This window comes from Pseudorasbora parva, chromosome 2, assembly GCF_024679245.1.
Source record: "Pseudorasbora parva isolate DD20220531a chromosome 2, ASM2467924v1, whole genome shotgun sequence".
NCBI classification, from domain to species: domain Eukaryota; kingdom Metazoa; phylum Chordata; class Actinopteri; order Cypriniformes; family Gobionidae; genus Pseudorasbora; species Pseudorasbora parva.
In genome coordinates this window covers 28,285,524-28,293,044 of record NC_090173.1, presented here as the reverse complement: position 1 = coordinate 28,293,044, position 7,521 = coordinate 28,285,524, and the positions used below count along the sequence as shown (strand labels likewise).

The following is a 7,521-nucleotide window of genomic DNA, read 5'->3' as shown; positions in this document are numbered from 1 at the left end:
AAACAAATTTCCTTCATTGTATCAACTCAAATTTTTAATTTCAATAAACTCAAAATTTTAAGGCAACCAGGTTACTTACTTTTTAAAGTTAAACCAAAAAAAAAAAAAAAATTTACAGTGTACCTACTTAAGTTATGCATTACTTTTAAACATAGAAGTCGCATTTTCAAATAAGTAACAAAAGTTACTTTTGTTTTCCCATTTATTGACTGACACCCCTCCTTTCCCCATGTTAAGAGAAATCAGGAGTGAGGTGTTTTGTGTGCTGTGTAAAAATGATGGTTATTGCAGGTAAGGGGCGTATCTACTAATGATGGTGAGAAGAGCGCTCGCTCTGTGCACTTCATTATTCAAAACACACGAGTCAAACATGACGGACATTAGCCGAGAACTAGCCTAGTATGCTGGCATTTGCTTCATGCTCGTGTGTCATGTTCACTTGTTTGTCCATTTGCGATCGTATTGTGGCTCACTTCAGCGATGATAAAGACCCGTTTATTCCCACACTGTATGGAGCATCTAAATCTCCTCCCTGTGTACTTCAAGCATCAGCTCACACAATGTCCCCGACAAGTAAGATACTATACTCTAATATATGTTAAAAAATATGTGTTTCCTCTTTTCATGATCTATATAACCCTTATCCGGTCATAATTGTAATGTCGTGCTTGTGTTCTATCAAGTTTTTAATGAGAACAGTTTGTGTTTTTGTGATCGCTTTAACTCTAAACGATGTTAATTAACAAAGATTCGGGAGGAGGGCTTTCAGATAATTGACACAGGTGGATAGCACTCAGCTAATCAACGAGAGGTGCATATATATACACTGCAGTCTTACCTCCATTCTGTTGAAAGTTTATCAGCACGGGCGGCATTTCCGACCATTCGCCCCGCCTGCCAGCCCCCTCACGCTGTCTACGGCTCCGCACGCCTCTTGAAGCAGTTCTACAAAGCTAAAATCTTTTTCTTTCAAAATTATAAGCTACCTCAAACCCCCTATTTGGGCCGCGTCGATCAGCATTCACGGTAAAAATAAACTTATGCTTTTCACGAGATGTAATCATTTCTTCGTCACGTTCACAAGCTCGTCTCTGTCTTCTAACCGATTGACAAAATAAGCTATGTTCTATTAATAACGTGGTGTGTTTAGAGCAGTACTCGGACAGCGTAAAGAGTGTACATCGCACAGACTTTCAACAGGGAACACAACAGTTCCTGTCTTTAAATGATGTGTACAGCAGCAAGCTTTTCTTGCGATCTCGTGATGAACAACAAACTTGCTGGTAAAGCAAAACGTATCGCGAGGCTAAATCGTTAAAATAACGGCAACGTAAACAACGCTTATTTTGCCAAACAAATCAGCCACTATTGGAATCAGCTGATAATCATTGCTTTGATTCAATACTTCCCAGCTGACGCTCACAAGCTCGGTCACAGCGTGACCATACTCTCGTTTGCGACTATGAACAGATGTGTGCGATCCATACAATGTAATTAGTGGGCACTTGAGCGTTCACGTTTCAAAAAACTGAACGTGGCACTGTTGTGTGTTCTACTAGCTTGCAAGTTTTTCAGAATGCTTCAGAGCACTTTGGATATTGATGCAAATCTCCTTGTGAACAATTACATTATTTTATTAACATGATTATATCGTCATATTTTGTATACAATTGTAAGGCTGTATTCCATGTCCCTCATGAATTTTAGTGAGTATCTTGCAATATAAGGCATATAGGCCTACATTTCAAAATAAGAGTCTCATCTTTTAGCCAAATCAAATTCCGATGCAGTATTGTCCCGTTTAACACCGTGAAGCTGCTTTGAAACAATCGTCATCGTAAAAGTGCTAAATAAATAAAGTTGATTTATCGATTGATTGATCTGGTTACACAACGTGTTTCCCATTTGTCCATCTAATTTTCTCTCATTTTTCTCCTACAGGAGATCAGTTTTTCTGGCTAATTTTCTCCACCAGCAGTGCTGTTCCTCTGCTCCCACAGGAATTAAGTTTCTAACTAATTTTCTCCATTGCAACAGCAGTGCTGTTTCCTCTGCTCCCGCAGGAGCTTCGTTTCCCTGAATGATTTTCTCCACCAGATCAGCAGTGCTGTCTCCTCTGCTCCCGCAGGAGCTCAGTTTCTCTGAATAACTTTCTCCACTGCACCAGCAGTGCTGTTCCCTCTGCTCCCATAGGAGCTCAGTTTCTCTGGTTATTTTTATCCGCGGCTACAGCAGTGCTGTTCCTTCCGCTCCCGCAGGAGCTCAGTTTCTCTAACTAATTTTCTCCACTGCACCAGCAGTGCTGTTCCCTCTGCTCCCGTAGGAGCTCAGTTTCTCTAACTAATTTTCTCCACTGCACCAGCAGTGCTGTTTCCTCTGCTCCCGCAGGAGCTCAGTTTCTCTGGTTATTTTCTCCACGGCTACAGCAGTGCTGTTCCCTCTGCTCCCGCAGGAGCTCAGTTTCTCTAACTAATTTTCTCCACTGCACCAGCAGTGCTGTTCCCTCTGCTCCCGCAGGAGCTCAGTTTCTCTGAATAACTTTCTCCACTGCACCAGCAGTGCTGTTCCCTCTGCTACCGTAGAAGCCCAGTTTTCTCTGGCTAACTCGTGTCTTTGAGAGCAGAGGAGACAACATAAAATCCAACAGTTCAAAACGTGAATTTCTAGCCCTGCTTGGCCATTTAAACTTTGCAATGCACATCGTTCCGCAGGGTCGCCCCTTCATATCGCATCTCCTCTCGCTCGCATCCTCAGTCCAAGCGCTAGAAGATCCCATCTCCATAACCCAAGCATGTCATGGCGAACTCAGGTTATGGTTAATATTTCTAATTCATTGGAAAGCCTTCTCTATTTTGCTATAGCTATCTCGTTTCGTGCCCCATCGATATATAATCGTTCACAGACGCTACCCCCTCAATCGGTTTGGGGGATTTTATCAAGGTAGTTGGTTCGCTTCTCCATGGTCACCGGAGCTCAGGACATGACAGTCCTTAGCACTATTCAAGCTTTAACAGCTCATAGTACCAGCTTTCCCGTGGGAGAAATAATGGGCCACTAAAAGCATTTTTAAGGGCATTGCAACAACGACACAATGGTGCATTACATAAATTAAATCCATTCCTATGCATCTGCTATGATGCCATTTTTTAAGGTGCCTCGTTTGTGATCAACATTATAATATTATTATATTGCGAACATTTATAATATATTTAGTAACATATATTCATAATTGCTTAACACGTCCCTGGATCAGAAACTATGTTGCTGACTCCCTGTCTTGCTTTCTATTTCAGAAATTCAGGACGCTGGCTCCAGAGGCGGACAAATTCCCAACTCCAGTACCTCACTATTCGCAACTAATATTCCCGTATCCCACCCGCTAAAACCCCTACTCAACGCATCGCTCGACGCCATCCTCCAAGCGGTGTCTCCTAGGACCCTCCAATCCTACGTGACCGCTTGGAGAAATTTCAAAGTATTCCACATTTCCTACAACATACCGTTCCCCGATTTCACTCTCCTTTCAATCACCTCGTTTATTTCCTACCTCAATACCATTAAAGGCCTCCAAGTTGGGTCTATTAAAGGTTACCTGAGCGGCATTCAGTTTTTCCACAAACTGATGTATGGTGCTCCTTCTCAGGAGATAAATAACTCACAAACCTCCCTCCTGATCAAAGGGATTCAAAAATCTCAGCCCACCCGTCCTGACACCAGACAACCCATAACACTAGACATCCTCAACAAATGTATCCGTACCCTCCGCACAGGCTACCAACCTCTCCATACCGCCCGGACACTCGACGCCATGTTTATCCTAGCCTTTTTTGGGTTTCTCAGATGCTCAGAACTCGCTATCACTTCAAAATTTGACCCTAAAAGCCATCCCACCATCTCAGACTTATCAGTACTAGATGGAGAAACAATCTCCTATTTGATTAAGCGAAGTAAGACTGACCAAACCCAAAAAAAAAAAAAAAAAAAAAAGCCATTTTATCTACATTTTTAATCTCTCATCACCAATTCATCCATACCAGTCAGTTCTGGCTTATCTCCAATGGAGAAATTCCCAAGCTAAATCTCCCCTGGAACCTCTATTCACAGACGAATCAAACAAACCCGTGACACGCTTTTGGTTCCATCTAAAAACATCTAAAATCTGTTCTCCAGCAGTCAGGTGTCCCAGCAAAAAACTTCTCAAGCCATTCATTCCGCATTGGCGCTGCAACCACAGCAGCTCAAAAAGGCCTCTCCCAACAGCAGATCCAAGATCTCGGGAGATGGTCCTCAGACGCTTTCCAAAGTTACATCAGGACCAACCGTTTCCACATCAAAAAAGCCCACCAAACCCTTATCGGCTAAAATCCTCCGGGTCGCCACCGGCCCAGCGGATGAAGCAATTAATCTCCCAGTCATACACTCATGCTGTTCTTTCATGTTTTTCAGCGAGCCACCGGGAAGTTCCCACGCAGCACAAAAGAGAGTGGAAAGTTTCCACGCAGCACGAAAGAGTGGAAAGTCGCCACCCAGCACAAAAGAAAGTGGAAAGCTTCCACGCAGCACGAAAGAGTGGAATGTTTCCACGCAGCGCGAAAGAGTGGAAAGTTTCCACGTAGCGAGAAAGAGTGGAAAGTTTCCACGTAGCGCGAAAGAGTGGAAAGTTTCCACGTAGCGTGAAAGAGTGGAAAGTTCCACGTAGCGTGAAAGAGTGGAAAGTTTCCACGTAACGTGATAGAGTGGAAAGTTTCCACGTAGCGCGAAAGAGTGGAAAGTTTCCACGTAGCGCGAAAGAGTGGAAAGTTTCCACGCAGCGCGAAAGAGTGGAAAGTTCCACGCAGCGCGAAAGAGTGGAAAGGTTCCACGCAGCGCGAAAGAGTGGAAAGGTTCCACGCAGCGCGAAAGAGTGGAAAGGTTCCACGCAGCGCGAAAGAGTGGAAAGGTTCCACGCAGCGTGAAAGAGTGGAAAGGTTCCACGCAGCGTGAAAGAGTGGAAAGTTTCCACGCAGCGTGAAAGAGTGGAAAGTTTCCACGCAGCGTGAAAGAGTGGAAAGTTTCCACGCAGCGTGAAAGAGTGGAAAGTTTCCACGCAGCGTGAAAGAGTGGAAAGTTTCCACACAGTAAGGAAATGTTTTATTGTTGTTGTTTCTCTCATATTTCTCTTTTCCCGTTTTTCTTCTTTTAGACAATCTACCACCTACGCACACCAAAACAACATCAGGGGCCCCCTGGTCAAGCAACCAGGCCCTTTCCCGAATGCCAGCCCGCCAAGCTCAGCTTTTTGGGGGGTAATTAGCCAGGCGGCTGTCCTATGCTCAGCATTTTTTGGGGGGTACTCTGGGTTCGGGCCAAGTTCGAGCTCGAATCCCTCCCCCCGGACAGCACGCCAAATACGCATTTATATTACTCTATATAATTATATGTAAGTGTGAACTCGTGAAACGATGTTAATTAACAAAGATTCGGGAGGAGGGCTTTCAGATAATTGACACAGGTGGATAGCACTCAGCTAATCAACGAGAGGTGCATATATATACACTGCAGTCTTACCTCCATTCTGTTGAAAGTTTATCAGCATCCCTCCTCCACCCCTTCTCCACATTTTGCTCTTTTAGTTCTAACCACTTACACGAAGGGGGGGGTACTCTGGGTTCGGGCCAAGTTCGAGCTCGAATCCCTCCCCCCGGACAGCACGCCAAATACGCATTTATATTACTCTATATAATTATATGTAAGTGTGAACTCGTGAATATGGTCATAATTGTAATATGTTGTTTTTTCTGCACTATTGTGCTTGTGTACTATCGAGTTGTTCATGAGAACGGTTTGTGTTTTTGTGATCGCTACAACTGTAATCTGGTCATAATTGTAATATGTTCGTTAGTTGGACTGTAGTGCTTGTGTACTAGTTGTTCATGAGAACGGTTTGTGTTTTTGTGATCGCTATAACTCTAATCTGGTCATAATTGTAATATGTTCCTTAGTTGGACTGTAGTGCTTGTGTACTAGTTGTTCATGAGAACGGTTTGTGTGTGTTTTTGTGATCGCTATAACTCTTATCTGGTCATAATTGTAATATGTTGTTAGTTTTACTTTTGTACTCGTGTTCTATCGAGTTGTTCATGAGAACGGTGACTTTTTCATTGAATAATCAACCTGGATAAGTTACGCAGATTCTGCTACAGTCGTTGCCTGGGTTACGTATATGTGTGGGGCGGAGCTATCAAAATAGGGCCGAGACCCTTTTGGGGGCAGGGGCGTGTTTGTTTGGGTGATTTGAAATATCAACAATGGTTAGGCCTACCAGAAAGCACTTACCCGACCTTTAATTTCCTTTTGCATTTGCACTTTTGGTGTGAAAGAATGAATGAATAATAATGATTAAGAAACAAACAAGCAAGCCCAGTCCATGTGAAAAAAGCAACACAAACGTAACGTACATTGAAAAAACTAGAAACCACACATTGTCCAATTTACTTAATCATATTAAAATGTGCAATCTACTAGATTATATTTTTTGAAGTGAATGTGAACCAGTTAAGTATGTTTAATGTTTAATTATGTTTTAATAATTAGAACCATTTAAATTACACTGGGTTACCATAGTGGAGAAGAGCAGTGCTGTGGACTGAGGCAGCACATGTCATTAAAGAGCATTTCATAGCACTTGACATGTTCATTATGTGCTATATTGCTGGCTAATAAAATGAAAGCTAGTTAGTACAGTCTTATAAAACAGTCAAGTGACCACAAAAGTATACAAAAACAAAATAAGCTTGATGTGAATAAAAAGGCTAGGTCTCAATCTTCCTTTGCACACCACTGTTGTTAGGGAGACATTAAAATCCTTTTGAGACTACTCAATTTGGTTACTTAAAAATTACTTCATTCCATGATGTTGAAGTTATATGAACAAAATTATGTTTGTTTAACTTAATTGATTCATGTGGATCCAATGTACATGATTAAATCATGTAAATCAAACACACCTTTTTTTCAGTGTAGTATATTACTTTCCATAAAAAAATAACTAAGTAGTCATGTTTTTTAAGGAGTAGTACAATACTGTAGGCAGGGTTTGAAATGAACTTTTTCATTCAAAAGCCCATTTTGCTACTAAAGTTTTAAGTTACCGGCCTTCAGAACTTCTATTAGTCAAAAAAAGAAAAGAAAAAGTATAACACTTTATAATAAGGTTTCATTGGTTAACAGTAGTACATTAGTTTACACAAACTAATAATGAACTTAACATCTACAACATTTATTAATATTTGTTAATGTTAATTTTAACATTTACTAATACATTATTTCAATAAAATGTTGTAGCTTATTTATTAAAGGGGTGGTTCCATGTTTTTTTCTAGGCTTGGTTGTGTTTTAGGGACGCAATATAACATGTCTTAATAATTTTTTATGCCATATTTTTCTTATATTTTACCTTTATTCCACACCGCTGTCTCCACTGTCCTTTGAATGACTCGTTTGCTTCCTGCTTCTATAAAGCCCACCCCCACCAAAAAAGCG

General features: G+C 41.6%; 1 pseudogene; it reads left to right on the top strand.

Annotated features, from left to right (window-relative positions):
• The first annotated feature begins 275 nt into the window (after nucleotides 1-275).
• Nucleotides 276-4,519, top strand: LOC137048866 (uncharacterized; annotated as a pseudogene).
• The last annotated feature ends 3,002 nt before the right edge of the window (nucleotides 4,520-7,521 follow it).